The sequence below is a fragment of the Anas acuta genome, unplaced genomic scaffold (genome assembly GCF_963932015.1).
Source record: "Anas acuta unplaced genomic scaffold, bAnaAcu1.1 SCAFFOLD_38, whole genome shotgun sequence".
Lineage (NCBI taxonomy): Eukaryota > Metazoa > Chordata > Aves > Anseriformes > Anatidae > Anas > Anas acuta.
In genome coordinates, this window is record NW_027076215.1 from 57,904 (window position 1) to 76,427 (window position 18,524).

The 18,524-nt window shown below is 42.2% G+C and overlaps 1 protein-coding gene across 7 annotated transcripts in view; it reads right to left on the reverse strand.

The window, feature by feature from the left end:
* LOC137849107 (ATPase family AAA domain-containing protein 2-like) overlaps positions 1 to 18,524 on the reverse strand; it is a 66,672-nt gene that overhangs the window by 45,097 nt on the left and 3,051 nt on the right. For 2 of the 7 annotated variants that reach the window (XM_068668588.1, XM_068668591.1), the window contains exons 2-11: positions 18,144 to 18,286; positions 9,254 to 9,446; positions 8,252 to 8,405; positions 7,349 to 7,427; positions 5,758 to 5,830; positions 3,487 to 3,597; positions 2,941 to 3,046; positions 2,015 to 2,137; positions 1,684 to 1,786; positions 224 to 1,463 (exon numbers count right to left, since the gene is read on the reverse strand). The gene's annotated coding sequence lies outside the window, so the exon portion shown is untranslated. The other 5 variants (XM_068668585.1, XM_068668584.1, XM_068668586.1 and 2 more) reach the window with 5 other exon arrangements.

The window sequence follows — 18,524 nt, forward strand, 5'->3', positions numbered from 1 at the left end:
CAGAAGACAGCAGTCTGTGTCAACCCACTGTATCCGGGTGACAGGAAGCAACTTGTTCCAGTAGTTCCTACAGCTGACATTCACAGCAGAAACACTGGCATTTCCATTTCAGTGGGAAAAAAAAATAACAAAATACAAAAAAAGCAAGTTCTACTTAAAAACGTTGACCACAGAAAATAATGGTTTCAACTCTGACAGAACACACTGTGCATTTCAACCTTACCTGTTCAAATAACACACGAAGTTGGCGTTCTGATTCCCCCACGTATTTTCTCATGCAGTCCGAAGCACTTCTCATAAAAAATGTTATTTTTCTGTCACTTCGGCTATATTCATTGGCAAGTGCACGAGCAACTAGTGTTTTCCCTGCTCCTGGGGGGCCATAAAATAGACAGCCTCTGCAATAAAAAAAGATCCAGATAGGAAAAAAAAAACATCATGATGAGTACCTCCTACAACCATCATCTCTAGAACAAGCGTCTTTCCTAACCAAAACACATCATGTACAAGACAGCAGTAATAGCTGAAGTGTGGGTAGAGTCAGAACAGATAGAAGTTCTGCATTTTTACAACGTTTCACAAGAAAATTCATTTTTTTCACCCAAAGAAATGAATAAGGGGGTAACTCAAGTGTATAAAACCTTCAAAAGAGAGCATACTGTCCCAGAAGGACACTTCCAAAACTGCTGACAAACAGTTTGATCACAGCAAACCGGAGCCAAACAGGCAAACTTCAGCACAGAATCTGAGAATGGGCTGAATGGTGAATCACCACTTCATTCTTCAGTGATAAACTGCATATTCTTGCTTTCACAATATGCAGAATCTGATAGTAAAGCATTTAATGCTCCTCTCAAAAGCATTAAGTTACTGGGTTTGGTCTCTCAGACCATCTATTGCTGATGGCACGTGAGGAAGCCTAAAGCCGGAAGGAAAAGCGATGCCTTAGCACTCAGAGGGAAAAAAAAAAAGAAAACAAAAGTAGGCAGGAAAAACAATTGGGCTTCCAGGCAACATATTACAATTGACTTCCACTAGATAATCCCTTCTTGCCTACAAACTAATCAAGCTGACTTGTACATAAAACTGAGAACAAAACCACTCCAACCCAACTAACCCAACTTTTTAAAGACACCAGACGGTAAAACTTAAAATTTTAAGACGTTGCTTATATTTTTAACCTACAAATATTCTGGATTCTATCCATTTTTAATAACCCACTTTTTGCCACTACTAAAACAAACGTTCACCGCTGCCAAAATGTTGAAGCATGGAAGCATATTGATACCTTAATTGAACTTTCTCCTGAAAACAGCTGACTTACGATTTATCACTTTAATGAGTTACCCTGGGGACTGAATATTGAACCGCTGAAAAACTTCTGGATACAGGAGGGGAAAAATCACCATCTCTTTCAAAGCTGCGATGTGTTTGGAAAGACCACCCACGTTCTCAAATCCAATCTAAAGAGAAATTCAACACAACAGAGTTTGTATGTTAAAGAAAGCAGCAACCTAGATCAAGGTTTCATCAGAAATTATCTCAGCACAACGGAAACATTCTGGGCAATTTTTGAAGTTGCTTTAGAGAAAACCATCAACAAAGGTAGTTGTAGATGGCACACTGAGATCTTTCATAATCCCTGGAAACACTCACTGACACGATGATTAGTTTAAGACTTACCGCACTATCTATTTGCATTGCATCTCCCTGACTTCTTCCAACTTTCTTCTGATCCCTCTGAACTCTCTTTAGGTCCTGTTTCTGAAGTTTCACTCAAAAAGTCCTGATTTGAATTAAGGAGAAGTTATAGGGCTTCTTTTTCTTTAAGATGCAACTTGAAGATTTTTGTTTTTCATAATAATGCCAAGCAAATGTAGAAAACATTAATTAATATACAGAAGACCTAATTAATTGACATAAACTCACACAGTTAAATTTAGATAAACTTAAACATGGCTAAATATTCATTTGAAGGAGATTCATCCCTCCCCTGTTCTCTAATGACAGCAACCTTCTTGGAGATGTGCTCTCGCTGTCCTCACTGCTCTCACCACTCTCCTCCATATCACATGTGCTAAGCAAGGGAGATGAGCAAGAGGGTGTAGAATCACTGATGTCATCTGCATGTCTCTGTCTGCAAGCAAGCATATAAACCAGAAAGTTAAAAAGAAAATAGAGCAGATACTAAGTAACACCAAAAATTAAGGGAATTCTATCTCAAAATTTATTCTGAGATCTATTTTCCAGTCCATTGTACTCCTTAGCAATCTGATTTCAAAGGCCATGACATGATTTTCCTCGTGACAACTGTCTGCTTTCAAGAATGCTCAACAAAATATCTGGCAATCAACAGCATTCTCTACGCACTAACTGCTTACAGAATCCAAGAAGCCTTTATCACCACTAAGGCAATTTATGATTTCATTTAGATCTTTTATTGTTTAAGGTTAACTTCATATAGAAACATTAGTTGATTCCAAACAGAAACTAGAGTCAGTATTTGAGTGATAACTTTTTTTTTTTTAATCCAACAAAACTTCCATAAAGCCTCTCCCTCTAAATCGAATAAAATTATTTTTGGTTTTAAGAAAATAATTTGTATCCTTCAAGATTAAATAGTCTGACTAAGATTTTTAAGGGGGGATTCTGGCTTCAGTTCCAGAACCAAAGAATTTCAGTTACAGAAACTCAGACACTACCTCCATAATCATCTTATCAGCAACCCACAAATATTGGATTTAAAAAAGAAACCAACTTAAAAGTATCCACCTCCTGCCCTCCAAATATTTCTTTCCTCTCTATCCTCAGACTACCAAAGTACTGATCATAAACTTACTCTGTAATTACCACTAAACTGAAAACCCTTTGAAGCATTATGCAGTAAGGAGACTGACAGCTCTACGGTTAAGTAAGAGCTATCACTAGCCATACACCAACCTGGCACGTCTTCTATATTTTTGTGACCCAGCATTTTCAAGTGACTCTTTCTGTCTGACAGAACAGGGCTGGCCTGAGTTAGTCCTCTCTCAATCTCTTTGTCTTACTGAAAGGAAAGAATTTAGAATAATGATACAGATACATTTAAGAGAGGAGGAAATCAAAAGATAAAGAAAATGCCACGTGTTTCACTCATCCCTAATTCCAGAAGAATTTTTAACCGTTTTTGCTTTTCATCAGTGCATGGTACAAGTGGAAAACTACGCCCTTTTTAAAGGTGAACTGAAAATCACAAGAGCAAGACTATTAAGTGTGATTAATTACTGTCATATCAAGGATACATAGCACTAAGTACGCCAAACAGCAAAGAAATACAATGGGCACAGGACACACGTGTCTGATAAAAACAGTGAAGTTCATGTGCAGAATGAAGGTACAGAACTGAAACAGAACTGTGTGCGCAAACACATGTATTTGCATTCAAAAATTTTATCTCACTTATGTGCAAGAAATAAGGTTTTAAGAGAAACTGTGCGTTCAACCTACTTTCCATAGGAGCTTGGTAGCGGTCAACAGGTTTCCTCCGTCGAAGGTTGTAACGCCTTGGAACATCTTCACCGTCATTTTCTTTGTTCTCACTTCCTCTTGATGTTTGTACTGTACCACAAAATGACACCGAATCGTTAAGTACTTTTGCAAATTATATGAAATCCAAAATGCATTACACAGATGCCTGTAAGTTTTATTATTATCATTATTTTAATGACACAGTGGATCCTGCAAAACCTTAAGATGAATTTATGCAAGTCACGTTTCAGAAATCACAAATCCTAGCAGATGAGCATGCATCTAGACATTGTCTGTCCTCTCTGAAACTGCTGATGGACTTGTCGTCAGCCTCAGTGTTTAACAACAGGCAAAATTCTGTCATATTGCTTAGCTAAGATGCAGATCTTCTGAAAACAGCTATTTCAGAAAGTCACTTCTTAGTTTGAGAAAGTGTTTAATGGAAAGGGTTTTAATAATCTGTAGTGCTAAGACTAAGCACAGTAATCTAAGTCCAAGTCTAGCTCTGCCACAAATTCTGTGAGCAATAATGGGCCAGACACAGGCTTGAAGCTCACCAATGAGAAAACAATGCCAAATGCACATAAGCTTAGGCCATTAGCTTCTGTCAAGTAACCTGAAGTTGTTTCATGAAAGATGGTAAAAAACACAAAAACCAGAGTGCAATTATCTACTGGGTTCTGGTGAATATCCTCTCACGTTAACAGCAGGACACCGAGGAAGGAACGTACATACTCCGTTCACCTACCTGTTTGCCAAAAGGACTTATCTTTTTTTCTTGGAAAGCACCGCCCTCTTTGGTTTTTATTTTTTAACCCCAAAGGTTGCATTGCTTTCTGAACGCAAGGTAGGTGCCATGGGGTATACAGACAGCACACGGAAAACTGAGCGATCAGTAAATGAGTTTGTGATCACTACCATCTCCAGTCCTTGGTGTTCCAACACTTCTATCACAAAAGCATGAATTTCTCTGCTTTATTGCTCCACTAACCCTTTCCTTTGTTCCAGTAACTTCCTTTGTAACAACACTGACACTTTCCTCACTCTTTTCTGGCGTATTTTTCATTATAAAAGTATATTCTAGCTCTTTCCTGATTTAAAATTGTAGTTTGCATTTTGATCATCAATTAATTGCCCCGGGCTCATTTCCCATTCAACGTGCTATTTAAAATTCCTCTCTACAAGCCTCTACTGCACAGCTCCCTGAAACCCACACACTTTAACCAAGCTTCTCCCTCTAGACTGGCCCCCGCCTTGTATTCAAGCTACTCTTATTAAGACTTTGAGCTAATGTTTTCCTAACTAAACCTCCAAAGGAGTCAACTCTGCTTCTCCCTTACTAGTCCATGGCCCAGCCATTCTTCCTCCGAAGAACTTCCCTCGGGTTCCCACCTGCCACTGTGCATCTCTCTGCTCCTCTGGGCCTCTGAAGGGAGGAGCAAACTATTTTCTGGGGCTCAGCCTCCTGTCACTGTCTCTCTGAGCTCCTTTGCAGGTGTGCAGGTGAGCTCTCTCACATAATCTAACTTGTCAGCTCATCTACTGCAACACCCTTTTCGGTCCTTAAGTACAGTCTTGCCCTGTTCTGATCTGTTTAGAAAGCTCCTGCGAGGATGATCTAATTTACTGCCTTAATCACAACTAACATTCTTCTTAAAAACTGTAAGTTTTCCCATCACTTCCAAGTTAATACGGCCTTTCGTGGCTTAACCTCATTCCACAAGTCACTGAGTACCCAGATGACAGCTCCTAATTACAGGCCCTGACAGCAGCTTACGGTGACTGCCTCCTAAACGCAGAAATGCACAACGCTATCCTCCCTCCTGCTGAGCTTCACGCTTGGGAGGAGCTTTTCATAAACATCTGGCAGCCTATCTACCTTGCTTCCTGAAAATTCTTGCTGTGCTGCTCAAAACCATGAAAACTGTCACGCTCCTGCTGTAGCGGTATCACCGTTTCGCATGCTGAGTAATAGCAATGCTGTCCATTTCTTTCCATTCCCACCTGTCTACAACCATCTGTTGCCTTTTATCTTGTAAGCAGTTTGGAAAAGCACTGTTGTTTTTGGTGGTTTTTTTTTTTCACCTTTCAGCTCACTACAGTACAGCCCTAGAGCTCATACTAAGGCTTGTGAAGTCAATAGCAACACAGAATTTTTACAGAAGACAAATACCCTGTAGATTAGCTTCTTTCAATTGTTTAAGGCTTTTGGTTAGAACAGAGTAAAGAAAACTTAAAACCAGAACTCACCAACCTCATCTGGACTGCCAGGTCCAGTTCTTTCAAAGTCTGACTTCACTCAGGTGAAGATATCAAGGTTCTCCTAATTCCAAGCAGCAAGAAAGATCGGTCACAAACGTGCAGAAAAACAGACGTGCATACACGTACATCCACTGACAGACACGTCTGTCTGTTGATGCTTACACAGTAACATTATCGAGGCACCCCGTATACACACAAAAAATAAATTATTGCACAAGAGGAGAGAATGGGAATATGATTGCGTGCACCCACAATCAGCAACAAGAATTTCTGCTCTAAACCAGGGCTCAGTACATGCAGTGGTTAAATACTTGCCCAGATACACAACTGAGTGCATTAGTTAATCAGAGGTTAATAACCTACAGCGTGACAGAACCAGGGAAAAAGAACTACCTTTCTAGCAGACATACCAAAAGAAATCATACAGGCGTGTGAGAGATGCTAATAAAAAGTACTGTGGACAATTCTGGATTCATTTCACAGCCCTGGGCAACCAGCTCTAGGTGTCCCTGCTTGAGCAGGGGAGGGTTGGACCAGGTGACCTCCAGAGGCCCCTTGTAACCTCAACCATTCTGTGATTTGAGAGAAAAAAAAGGGAATTCAGAGCTAAACTAAAAGCTATGAAAGTAGGTTATCGGGAAGTTTTAAAATGATGTGCCTATCATTCAAAAGAACAGTAATTTAATAAAATAGTTGAATTTAATAGAGCAAAACTAAGACAGAGGAAGTATGATTGCTGCATACAACTTTAACAGGGGTTCCTCTAGAGACAGGGGTTTATTTAAGCTCTCAGGCAAGGCCAGCACACAAACAAATATACATAAAGTAGCCATCAGTTCATTCAGCTGGAAATTTGAAAGGCTTCAAGTTCCTGAAAACTCTGGGAGCAGTTTGCAACCAAGGAAGAATTCTAAAATGCAAGTTAGGTCAATTAAAGAAAACAGCTCCATTTGCCTGTAACAGATGATTAAAGCTACATGATACTGGAGATTCTTTGTGAGCTCTCAGGAAAAAAAACGTTAACAGGAATCAAAATTCGAGTGAGTGACCAACACAGGAAGCTATGCACTGCCTTTTGTTAAGCTTTCCAAGTAAGTGCGTTCCTGAGCATGACGAGAAATATGATTTAGGAGTTAAGGAGAAAAAGCTAAACAGCTTAAACTGCCAAGCTGATGGAAAGCACCAGTCTTTTTGCATATTCAGTCCCCCAGGCAGAGCTTTTAGTAACATTTGCAGTAAAAACCCAAGTCCGAAACAGCTGTTTGTAAACAGCGTCCATTCAAAAAGCAGAAGGCAATTCAGAAACTGGAGTGGAAGACATGCATTTCAGCATCTCCCCGTTATCCCACATCTTCTGCAGAAGATGCTTCCTCCACTCTGAAAAGATATCTGGAGCACAACCCTATCAGTAAGACATGAAGATATAACCAGAGAGCAAGACCAAATGGTAGTTTAGACCACACTATTCTTTGGAAGGAAGTTATTTCAGTTCAATTAAAATTACAACTAAGTTACTTCCCTACGTGAAATACTCTACAAAAATGGCAAACTGACGGAGTATTTGCTCTGTCATTTGTACCTCAACATCTTCCCAACATCTTTGGCATCTACGCATCTGCTCCATTTCATCCATTTTTTGTAGCACAACTTCCACAGTACTAAGATACAAACTTGACATGTAAGAGCAAAGTTAGGTATGTATGAAAAAAATAAAACAGCACACGCAATCAATAAGAGATTTTAATGTAGTATGCACAAAGCAAAAGTCATTGACACTTAGCCAAGACTTTAGACATTACCAAAAAATTAGGTCAAATCTTTAGTTTTGATAGAGATTTAAGAACAAGCTTTTGAGGATTTGCAAACATACGCTGTTTTCAGGTTTATTTTCCCCTCTTACTGAGCACATTTAAAATATATATATATTTAAATGCAGGAGGAAAATAAGAATTCTGACATCCTAGTAAGATGATATAAAAAAATTATGTCAACTTTTAATCCTACTTAAGTTGCTCTGCACAGTAGCATTAAGTCATTTTTTGTTAACCAAGGAAAGGCTGTTTGTTCTTCTCTACACGGGAATCTAAGTTTCGTGTTGTAGAAAATGATGAAATGAAAGGAAAGCAAATTCTGAAGCAGAAAACAATTTTGGCTTCAGAAACAGAAATAAACCATGGACAGAAATGCAGAATCGCTAGGACTACTTTGCTTTGACTGTATCAAACTGTCCTCAGTTTCTTAACCAAGCATTACATTCACTTTTGTGAGTATGGAACAAAAAGTTCATTAAAAATGACGGCACTTCTGATGCTAAGAAAACTGCCAAATGGGGAAAACTCAACAAATTGAACTCTCAATGCCAGGAGCAGCCATACCTCTTTGCTGTCAAAAAAAAGAGCAAGTCAAGGCCAACATCATGCCATAGTGCAAAGGCTTGCTAAGAAAGATCATTTTAAGAGGTCTGCAAGAAAAGATGACTTACTTTGTTATAAGTTTGTCAAATAGAATGGACGAGTTAGTAGTAGAGTACCGACTGCGTCGGACTCTACAGCTGCGGCGCAGCTCCAAGTCCCTGTTTTCTCCATGGACTCGTCTCATAGTTTTTGCACCAGCTCTACTCCTCAATGTTCTGGTGACTGAAACGCGGAAAAAGTATTTTGAAACAGTCAAGATGGGATTCTCCTTATTTCACCATTGCTCTTGTAAAATGTAAACAAACAAAAAAGGCACCCTAAAGTGGATTGATTTTTCTTTAAATTTCAGATCAGAAGTTGTTGACACAACCGCTGCATTACACTTATTTATCGCTCTGCACGTTTAAACTGTCTACTTAAAAACTGTGACCTGTAGAGAATTTTTAAAGAGACTGAAAGCTAGCCAGACAAAAACAAACGTGCAACTTTTGTTCCATGCAGGAGGGAAATTTACTCCAGTTATTTCTGTCTTGGAAAAGTGAGAACAATCAACACCTTTCTCTAAGGTGTTTTCACTCCATTCATGTCAAACTGTATCTAACAGTGCTCAAAAAAAACACTATTACATTGCAAGCCTCTTCCTAAGAGGTGTATGTTTTATTACTCTGTTTATGCATGCAGCACTTTCATTTCCTGCATTATGATCTAACAGCTCAAGGAGGTAAGAATCGTTTCAAGAGAAACACCCAAACACCAGATAACTCAAACTCGTGCTTTTTAGAAAAAAGCCTGCCCATTGTTTACCGTACAGCACCCTTTGGCACAGGTTTGTTGCTTGCACTGTCATTAAAAGAGCCAAGAGGACAAGGGGAAGGGAAGAGCTACACCACTGTGGTGGTAGGATCACAGCTAAGGTTTAGTTTTGTGGTTGCCACCTATAAAACTAAGTTTAAACTTACCAAGTATCAATTTACTTTGCACAATTAGAACAGTTTGCTTTGTGCCTACGAAGCTGCAATTCACACTGCTCCCTCCCCAAGGAATTCATAAAATCTCCTATTTGCACCTACCTCTCTTCACAGAAAAGTCACTGATGAGTGAATTCAGCTGACTACAGAAGGCTTTGGTGCCAAATGAAAGCGATGGAGTGACCAAGTGCCATCCTCTTCAGTAACCAGCATAAATCGGTATCCCGGGGAGTTACAGCCACTTGCCTGTGTTATATTCTTTTTTTTTTGTTCCAATTTCGGCTTTCTCAACTGCCTACATTAAGAAAGAGGACGGGAGAGAAGGGAGAAGAGACTTTTTGCATTAGACCCATCAAGGATGGGAAATTTCACCATGTTTACAAGCCAGTGCTCCATGGTATACAAAGAGAAGCCTGTAGGCCTCACGGAGGATCCAGATCCCAAGTCTGCTGTGTACGATATACATGCGGTTCTGTATGTACCCACATTTCCTAGCTTGCTCATGTTGAATTCTCAAAATTATGAGCAATAGCACCCAAGTGGAAAAGATACATGTCCTGGTTTCAGTTAGGACAGTTAGTTCTCCTAGTAGCGGGTACGTTGCTATGTTAGAATCATAGAATAGAATCATAGAATAGAATATCCTGAGTTGGAAGGGACCCTTAAGGATCATCAAGTCCAACTCTTGACACCGCACAGGTCTACCCAAGTTCAGACCATGTGACTAAGTGCACAGTCCAATCTCTTCTTAAATTCTTCTTAAATGTTTTGGCTTAGGATGTGTAAAAGGATGTTTAGAAGAGTGCTGATACCACCCCGATGTTTCAATTGCTGCAGAGCAGTACTTACAACAAGCCAAGGACCTTTCGGTGTCTCACTGTCCTACTAGCGATCAGAATTGGCACACAGCAACAGCTGCAAGGGGACAGATTCAGGATGGCCGACCCCAACTGGCCAAAGAATTCCATGCACACAGAAATCACACACACAATTTCTAGGTTGGAAGAGACCTCAAGATCATCGAGTCCAACCTCTGACCTAACGCTAACAGTCCCCACTAAACCATATCCCTAAGCTCTACATCTAAACGTCTTTTGAAGACTTCCAGGGATGGTGACTCCACCACCTCCCTGGGCAGCCCGTTCCAGTGCCTAACAACCCTTTCGGTAAAGAAGTTCTTCCTAACTGTAATACACAATAAATGTTTGTTCATTGTCTTTTGTAAAAACAAGGAGTTCTGTTTGAGGAACAGGAGTTGTGAAAACTCCCTGCTGAAGTAAGGAGCTGTATAATGCTTAGCTAGACACTATGAAAATTCCTTTGCTTAATGTAACAAAAAAAAAGAACCCTCTCCCCTTCTCTCCTTCTGCATCTCAGTAGCCTCTTTTGTTCAAAAAACACTGCTGCAAAGTTCATGTAACCATCTCCTGATAAGTTGTTAAACTAGTGTATCAACATCCTGCCTTCCCGTCTCACGCTGGGCCAACATGACCAAATAAAGAAAGAAGTTGAACCACAACGCCGAGGAAGACTACGGCCTTCATCTTCACGACCACCAGAGGGACGGAGACGACCCCCTAGCAACAGTGCACGCAGTCGCAGAACATACCCGGACGTGCTGCGTAATCCTGAAATCACCAAGATATAAAAAGGGACCCTGGGGGGGGTGAGGTGCGCGCCGTTGGCGGAGCCGAGACTCCCCGGCCGCCCAGCGCTGTTTTGCTTGCTGTTGCTTACTCAATAAATTCCTTTCTATTATTAATGCAATGCTCTCTGAAAATTAATTAAGGGGGCAACTTATAACAAATTTGGTGCCGTGACTCGGATGAAGGCAATCTGATTGAAAGACCTTCGGAGGGGGCGCCCCGCTGATTTCAGCGGCCTTCGCTAGGACTACTTTCATTCAAATCCTTCACCGACGAACCCTAAATTCGGCAGCAAGCAAATAAAGCCGGCAACCCCTAGTAATCTTTGTGCACGAAGACCGAACGAAGACTCAGGAGTGAGTAAGTATAGGCCGGTGATCCGTTCGGTTGGGGTTGGGTATCCTGGAGCGTAGCGTTGTGAGACGTCCAATTGCGGACGAAGCGAGTGCGGACCCCTCGGTAGTGCGGTTCCCACATCCCGCGAGGGACTGGGCCACGAAAAGGGGGAAGCGATTTGTGTGTGTGTGTGTGTGTGAAGGCCCTCCAGAAGATGGGACAGAAGAAGAGTAAGCCTTCTGGTCCCATGGGCAGGGTAACGTCTGATGTTAGGTTACCCTGGGATTAATGATTAAAAATTGGCAGGATTCCCCTTTTAGGCGGGGAAGCAATAAAGTAAAAATGATACATTATTGTGTTGAAGTTTGGGGTGGTAAACAGATTTGAGGAGACCACCTTTACTGGCCCGTATTTGGGTCCTTTGAAGATTGGGTTTGCCAGGCCCTAAACATTTATGTAAACTCAAAGGAACCTTTTAGTTTGGAAGAAAGTGAATATGGACATTTGTGGATCATCTTGGAAACTCGAGCCAATTTATATCCTCTAAAAGAAAAAGGAGGGAATGGGAGGCACAAGAAAAACCGAAAATTAGAGATCCCAGCCCCACTGCCTCCCTATATTTCACCACCACCATCTGCAGCCCCTCTGACTCCCGGGCTTCCTAATCCGCAACCCCAGGGAGACTCTGATAGCGACTTTGACTCTAGCGTTCAGGGACCAGTGACTAGGAATATGTGGCCGTCCACATTAACTCCAGGGACGTCCGAGATTTTAAGAAAGAGACAGGAGGAGGGTAAGCGAGCTTTAATGGCAACTGGCACAATGTTTCCAGCTGCTGAGGAATAATTCTAACTGGAATAATAACTGTACATTGCATATTGTATATATAAAAGCCCGGGCATTTTTGTTAAAGTGTTCTTTTATACCTGTGTTAATATGTAAATATGTAAATATAAGAACTGCCATTGAGGTGTATGTTTAAGGGAACAAAATTTTCCCAGGCATATTATCGGCTCATCAGGTTTAAATGTTCCCAGTGTAATTGTCTACAGGCAGTTAATTTACAGTGGTCTGATTTTACTTGTGTATCTATATATTGTGGATTTTGGAGGGATTGGGATTGACTAGTAAAGAGCTTCTAGGAAAACGGTGGAATATTAACCACTGTAGATTACTATAGGAAAAGTTCAAAGCAAAGAAATCCCGAGGAAAAGCCCCCTAGGATGTATACTAACACATTGGAGGGATATAGTGGGATGAGAGAGTACAGAGAGTAAAAGAACCCTTATTAAATATTGTAATCAGTGGTGGCCACTTTATAAACTAGAGGATGGAGCAGAGTGGCTCCTAAATGGAACTACTAATTATAACACCATATTACAGTCAATGTTGTTTTTGTGGAAAGAAGGAAAACAGGATGAAATGTATATTGATGTTGTTCCAGCATCTTGGAGGGAAAAGGTACGGAATTAAGTTGGCCCCTGACTGAGCCTTTGATGTCGGCATTAGAAAAGTAAAGGCTAGAGAAAGATAAAGGAAGTGTTCAAAGGTTTGTTGAAAGTGTTAAAGGTATTCGAAGTTGAATGAGCAGGGAAAGGTGATGTAGGCATTATCTAAGTAACAGTCTAGAAGTTTTGGTATATTTGCATATTTGCTGTGGTGTTTGTTCAGTTTCCCAAGCATCGGGGAGGGGGGAACAGCCTGCTCCACCAGGGGCCTCTCCAGCGGCCGCAGGGGGGCTTCGGCTCCAGCGCCTGGAGCGCCTCCTCCCCCTCCTTCTGCACTGACTTTGGTGTCTGCAGGGGGGGTTTCTTGGTCTCCCAACTGCTGTTGAGCAGCAGGTTTTTGTTTGTTTGTTTGTTTGGATTGGCTCTGGGCAGCAGTGGGCCCCTTTAGGGCCAGATGAAATTGTCCCTTATCTACCACGGGGAGGTTTCTGTTTTTTGTTTTTGTTTTTTTTTTCACAGGGGCTGCCACTGCAGTTTCCCATCCCCACACCCATCACACCCCCCCCATACCTTGCCATCAAACCCAATATACTGGGGCAGCTAAGTGATTACTGACTTGTAAAGTATCAGGGATTAAATTAACTAATGAAACCCTAAATGTGATGGGGGTAGAAGGGACTGGGATAACAGTGCCACTTTTGGGGGATACCAAGCTGAGACTAGGGGATAAAATGATCACTGGGCAATTATTGTATGTATCCAAGGCAGAGACTAACTTGTTGGGAAGGGATTTGATGATTAAATTGGGCATTCAACTAGTAAATTGTTAGACTGGAATAACAGTGTTATTAATGGAGTGCTCTCTGGCCCTGAGAGCAAACATACATGTATATTCACCTCTGACTGGAAAGACCCTGAAATGGGGGCGAAAGCAACAATATAGGTGGACAATTTTACTTCAGGGGTTTACAGGGCCACCTATCTATTTGGGTAAATTCTAAAAAAGATTTTGGAGCAATTACAACCTCCCAAGGAGGTATTAATGTTACAAATATGTGGATCATTTTAAGGAAAATCGATACTCCCTGATGGGAGAGAAATGCTGAATAAAGTGATAATGAGGCAAATATTAACTGTTTTACATCAGAAGAGTCATTGGGAGGTGCAAGCAATGTGTGATGTTGTTCTAAGAAAGCATGTCTGTGTAGGAGAATATACTTTAGAGAAGCACACATGCAGAGGATGTATTATATGTCAAAAGGTAAATAAAAAGGTCTTCTGTAACCTATCTAGAGGGGGACGGGAGCCAGGGCTTTGACCTTTCCAAAGTATACAGGTAGACTTTACTGACTTACTTGTTTGTCCTAATTGACCACGTGACTGAATGGGTGTAAAGCTTTACTGCAAGGGTTAAAGCAGGCCTTAGAGATTGAGTGGGATTTTCACAGACCCTGGCACCCCTCCTCTTCTGGAAAGGTAGAGCGAATGAATGGTGAAATTAAGAAACAACTAACAAAACTTGTGCTGGAAACTAAGGCTTCTTGGGTAAAATGCTTACCCCTTGCACTGTTAAACATATGGACACAGCCCAGAACTGATGTAGGAATTTCTCCTTTTGAAGTGCTATATGGTATGCCCTATGACTTGGAATTGCCACTTGATCACCCTCAATTCTAATTAAGACTTGGAAAGAGACTGCTTTAACACCACGATGGGGAAGGCCCCTATGTTATTTTGCTTACCACAGAAACGGCTGTTCGAACTGCGGAGAAAGGATGGACGCATGCCAGCTGTGTGAAAGGCCCAATCTGGGAAGGTAAATGGGAGGCAGCTCCAGGCCCTGACGACTTGAAGCTGACACTAAGACGGACTCGATAAGTATTTTATATTATCTGTGTATCGTGGGAAGGGGAGGAGGCCCTGTTTCAAAGGCTCCCTAGTAGGTTCCCCTGAAGAACACTGCTGCTGCCAAGAAGAACCGATACCTTGTAGTTCGCTGCAACCGAACTGACAAGCGAGGCAGAGAAGTGAAAACGGTGGGGGACTGAGGGGCCGACAATTTAGATGGGCTCCGACCACCTCCTACGATACATGGGAGTCAGTATCATCGCTTTGGTCAGCTATGGGTCTGCGCATCCCCATCATCCTTTTAAATGGAGCTTGATCAGATGGAAGGATCAATTCATCATCCAGCAAACAACGACAGCAGGTGCTCCCAGTTTCTGCATCACATTATGTGACCTGGTGTCAGTGCAGCCATGCTTTAACTGATCAGGATTTTATTTCTGCCCAAGTTCTAACCCAGGAAAGGGGTACTGTAATTACCCGAACATGTATTATTGTGCATACTGGGGGTGTGAAACCATTGCTATGGACTGGACACTCGGGGCTGGTCGGAATAAATTCTTACAAGTGGGATATGGGCCGCAAGGTTGTAACCAACAAGCAGGTCCCCGTTACAGGTGGCGAGGGCATGGTATAGGGTATACAGGAACCTTCCATGGAAATAAAGAAATTTGCAAGGTTCTATATATAAATATAACAAACTTGGATGATACTAGCTGGGTACTAGGAAAAATGTGAGGTGTCAGATTTTACAAACACAGAACAGATAGGGGAGGACTCGTACTAATAAAAAGGAGGATGCCGATAGGCCCCAGGCAGTAGGACCAAATGAGGTATTGTCAGAAAGTGTCCAGGGAATCCAGCCTGTGGAAAATACTACACTTCCAACCCTCGGCAGCCCTACGAGCTCAGGTAAAGCCGAGAATGATAACATAGCTGAGAATAACATATGGGGGTGTCGTGAATGCCAGCTACCAATTATTAAACAAAACAAACCCAAATGTAACAAAACACTGTTGATTATGCTTTAGTATAAGGCCTTCATATTATGATGCTATCGGGAATCCTGGGGAGCCCACCCGCACAAACGAGAACAGCCCTCTGCATTACAGTTGGGGAAAAGACATAAGGGTAACACTAACACAAGTCACTGGAGGTGGTAGGTGTGTGTGCATGGTTCCTAGTGGGAAGTGTCACCTATGTAATATCATGAAGAATGGAAAACAATCAACCGAGTGGCTAATCCCAGCCAACAACGCTAGGTGGGTTTGTTTGTGAGTGGGCATAACTCCTTGTCTATCACTAAAACTCTTTAATGCGTCTTGTGATTTCTGTATACAGGTGATAATTATACCAAGGATTCTATACCACCCTGAGGATTGTATGTACACCCAGCACACAGTGGAAAGTCATCATCTGGAAAGATGGGAACCATTCACGGCTCTAACTTTGGCCACCCTTATAATCCTGGGAGGAGCTGGAGTGGGAACCAGGGTAGCCTCATTGGTTAAACAAAATCAAGAATTTACTTCCTTATGCATTGCTGTGGACGAGGACCTGACCTAAATTGAACAATTCATCTCGGCCCTGGAAAATCTATCAGGTTGCTTTCAGAGGTAGTGTTACAAATTCATAGGGGATTAGATTTGGTATTTTTTTACAACAGGACGGGCTGTGTGCAGCCCCGAAAGAGGAATGCTGTGTGTATGCTGATCACACTGGAGAGGTAAGAGATACAATGGCAAGACCCAGGGAAGGGTTGGAAAAAAAAAAAAAGGAAACGGGAGAATGAAGCCCGACAGAGCTGGTACGAATCTTGGTTTAATTATTCACCTTGGCTTACTACTTTATTATCAACAATAACAGGACCTTTGTTGTTCTTAATAATAGCACTAACTTTTGAACCATGTATTTTTAATAAATTGATTGTGATCTTAAAGGGACATTTAGAAGCGGCACATTTAATGCTCATACATGCCAAATACGAGCCAATAAGTACTAACGAAGAAATCGAGGAAACATTAGTTCTTAGTAGCCAGGCATTGCCGAAATTCAATGAACAAAATGAGTAACTAAAAGAAAAAGGAGGGATTGTAATACACAATAAATGTTTGTTCATTGTCTTTTGTAAAAACAAGGAGTTCTGTTTGAGGAACAGGAGTTGTGAAAACTCCCTGCTGAAGTAAGGAGCTGTATAATGCTTAGCTAGACACTATGAAAATTCCTTTGCTTAATGTAACAAAAAAGAATCCTCTCCCCTTCTCTCCTTCTGCATCTCAGTAGCCTCTTTTGTTCAAAAAACACTGCTGCAAAGTTCATGTAACCATCTCCTGATAAGTTGTTAAACTAGTGTATCAACATCCTGCCTTCCCGTCTCACGCTGGGCCAACATGACCAAATAAAGAAAGAAGTTGAACCACAACGCCGAGGAAGACTACGGCCTTCATCTTCACGACCACCAGAGGGACGGAGACGACCCCCTAGCAACAGTGCACGCAGTCGCAGAACATACCCGGACGTGCTGCGTAATCCTGAAATCACCAAGATATAAAAAGGGACCCTGGGGGGGGTGAGGTGCGCGCCGTTGGCGGAGCCGAGACTCCCCGGCCGCCCAGCGCTGTTTTGCTTGCTGTTGCTTACTCAATAAATTCCTTTCTATTATTAATGCAATGCTCTCTGAAAATTAATTAAGGGGGCAACTTATAACACTAACATCTAACCTAAAACTCCCCTGGCGCAACTTTAGCCCATTCCTCCTCATCCTGTCACCAGGCACGTGGGAGAACAGGCCAACCCCCACCTCACTACAGCCCCCTTTAAGGTACCTGTAGAGAGCGATAAGGTCGCCCCTGAGCCTCCTCTTCTCCAGGCTGAACAAGCCCAGCTCCCTCAGCCGCTCCTCGTAGGACTTGTTCTCCAGGCCCCTCACCAGCTTCGTCGCCCTTCTTTGGACCCGCTCAAGCACCTCGATGTCCTTCTTGTAGCGAGGGGCCCAAAACTGAACACAGTACTCGAGGTGCGGCCTCACCAGAGCCGAGTACAGGGGGACGATCACCTCCCTAGCCCTGCTGGTCACGCTGTTTCTGATACAAGCCAGGATGCCGTTGGCCTTCTTGGCCACCAGAGCACACTGCTGGCTCATATTCAGCCGACTGTCCACCATCACTCCCAGGTCCTTCTCTGCCTGGCAGCTCTCCAACCACTCATCTCCCAGCCTGTAGCTCTGCCTTATGGCAACACGCTGCACCATGGATAGGGCGGGGCAGCCGGGCTGCTAGGGGTTACGCTGGGCACTGGTCAGTGGGTAGTGAGCAACTGCATTAGCAGTACTATTATCATCATCATCATCATTATTATTTTCCTGTCTTAATAAACTGTCTTTATCTCAACTCGCAGGCTTCACTTTCCCGTTTCTCTCCCCCATCCCAGAGAGGGAGGTGGGAGGGTTGGAGAAGGGCTGTGTGGTGTTTAGCTGCCGGCCGCGTTAAACCACAACAACACCTCAAAGGGGTTGGGGAAAAAAACACACGTTTTAGAAAAGACTTTCACTGAGAAGAAGGATTCTAGTTTTAAGGTACTGGTACGCCATCAGCATGCTCATAGGCCTTTGCTGATTTTAGCCGGAGGTTTATCAGGCCACAACTCACTGCACATGCTTTCTCTCTTGCTTTTCAATCTACAAATCGAACAGAGATTGAACATATAGAAATACAGTACCTTGAAAAGCGTCTTCTGTTGACAGTTCCCCTCAGTATCGCCATACTTTCTTCAAAGCTGGAGACCGAACACCGCAGGATGCTTTTTCTCATTGATCTTAAACGGTGTCCGTTGAAACATTCAATACTGGTAGAAGAATAATCCTAGGGAAAGAAGGAAATAAGAATATATTTATGTGAACCACGTAGATTCAGATAAAGAAATTCTGCCTCACGCAAGTTTAATTAACCCTCCTGACTTGGTAGTGGGGCAACTAATGGCAGGCAGACACTGAAACGCTGCTGTGCTCAAGAAAAACCTGGAGGAAAAAAACAAACAAACAAAAAAAAACTTTCAAAACTAAAGCTTCCCTCTCCCCACCATTTTCTTGTGGATAACTTA